We start from the raw sequence: 1,697 nt of genomic DNA, 5'->3' as shown, positions 1-1,697 counted from the left end.
AAACGAAACTGGGACGAGGCGCGAAGACTGGGCCGGGCCGAGCCGGGTCGGATCGGGGCTCCCGGCCCCTCCCCCCGCGGGCCGGCGCAAAACTCACCAGGGCAGAAGCAGGGGCCGATGGCCGGGCCCGTGAGAATCAGCGCGAGGCGCTTTGAAAACGACTAGAAATGGCGCGCGCGCCACCCCCTCCCCCCTCATGGACGGAGACGCGATCCCGGCAGCACGCGGGGTTTCCCGGAACTGCTTCCAGGGACTCCGAGCTGCCGGGCAATCACTTCGCCCGGCGGCCTGACAGGCAGCTCAGACGGCCAATAGTAGCGAGGCAAAGCGGACCACACCGGACGACCCGAGGGCCAATCATGGAAGCTGCCGGCTTAGCCAATGAGGGCATTCAGCGCCGCTGGCTAGGGCGCCTCCGGGGCGGGGGCAGGCACACAAAGGGGTCTGTAGTGGAAGACCCTGGTGGCGGCGAGGCTCCGGGGCACCAGGCCCTCGGTGGCCGAAGCTCCTCCCTCTTCGTCTGCCGCGCGTGCTAGGCCGAAAATTTAGGCCTCGCGCCGCGTGGCCGCCTTCGGGGCTCCGCCCCCTACGGTCCGCGCCGGCCCTGCTCCGCCATGGCGCTCGGGTCCTGTCGCCGGCGCCGCTTCGCCCCGGAGTCCTCCTTCGCGCCGCGGCCGCCAGCGCTCGCCGCAGACACGCCCATCGCCACGCGTTCGGGCCTCTCTCTAGGTCATCCTTTTGGATCTAGTTAGAGCACGATCTAAGGATGATTTGGCTTGTCGATATGTTGGAGAATTTTGCATAGAAAATCATCCCTTGGAAAGATCGGAGCACTGCCTCTTTCCCTCCTGGCTCCCTTCCACACATCGTTGGTGGCGGCACAGCCTGGGAGGGAAATCGCTAAATTGGGCATGACTCAAGAGCAGTGCGTAGCACAAGTGGTAGAGGAGGGACCTTTTTCCCACACGGTTTGGAGCTAATTAATATTCATAAGGCAGATATATCCGTCTATGAAGCCAAAAGAGCCATGCAGGGAAAAGCGGGTAATTCCCAAAGGAAGCTAATCCCTGCTGTTCTGAAGCCTATTTCTCACCTTTCACCCCTACTAAATTGTTTCTTGTCCTCGCCTTAATCCAAACCTGTGTCGTCCCTCAGAAACCTTCCAAACTCGCTTCTGTAGAGCCAACCCTCTTTTCCAAACTGCAACTCCCACCCCTCTTAGGGAGTGGAGGAGATCAAGGAGTGGTCTGCAGAATTTCCAGATGCACTCAAGAATCATTAAATTTCTGAGAACTTATAAACTAAATTTTAACTAGGGTAAACTGCTATGCGCCCAGTATCAAGCGAAATCTTTCCGTAGATTCAAGTTTTGTGTTGAAGGTGTGAATTTTACAGAAATGCTCGGATCTTTAAGAAAAATAATGTAAAATGATTACAAATTTAGCGAAAGAGTCTTGGAAGAGTCATTATGAAAGTGAGGGATGCCGGGCGCAGTGGTTCAAGCCTGTAATCCCAGCACTTTGGGAGGCCGAAGTGAGAGGATTGCCTGGGTTCAGGGGTTCGAGACCACCTGGCCAACTTAGCAAGACCTCGTGTCTACAGTAAATCAAATTAGCCGGGCGTAGTAGCACTCACCAGTGGTTCCAGCTACTTGGAAGGCTGAGGCAGAAGGATCGTCTGAGCCCAGCAGGTCGAGG

At 57.0% G+C, this 1,697-nt stretch overlaps 1 protein-coding gene across 5 annotated transcripts in view; it reads right to left on the bottom strand.

Moving 5' to 3' along the window:
• The window catches only part of HNRNPR (heterogeneous nuclear ribonucleoprotein R), a 36,496-nt gene extending 36,246 nt beyond the window's left edge, over nt 1-250 (bottom strand). For 2 of the 5 annotated variants that reach the window (XM_021714319.1, XM_021714320.1), the window contains exon 1: nt 98-240. The gene's annotated coding sequence lies outside the window, so the exon portion shown is untranslated. Of the gene's footprint in view, nt 1-97 lie in introns of all 5 variants that reach the window. The other 3 variants (XM_008061815.2, XM_021714322.1, XM_021714321.1) reach the window with 3 other exon arrangements.
• Between the last annotated feature and the right edge of the window lie 1,447 nt (nt 251-1,697).

Source organism: Carlito syrichta, unplaced genomic scaffold (assembly GCF_000164805.1).
Source record: "Carlito syrichta isolate Samal-C Ts95f unplaced genomic scaffold, Tarsius_syrichta-2.0.1 Scaffold305620, whole genome shotgun sequence".
Taxonomy (NCBI): Eukaryota; Metazoa; Chordata; class Mammalia; order Primates; family Tarsiidae; genus Carlito; species Carlito syrichta.
Note: the sequence above shows the minus strand (reverse complement) of the source record. Positions and strands in the feature narration are given on the sequence as shown.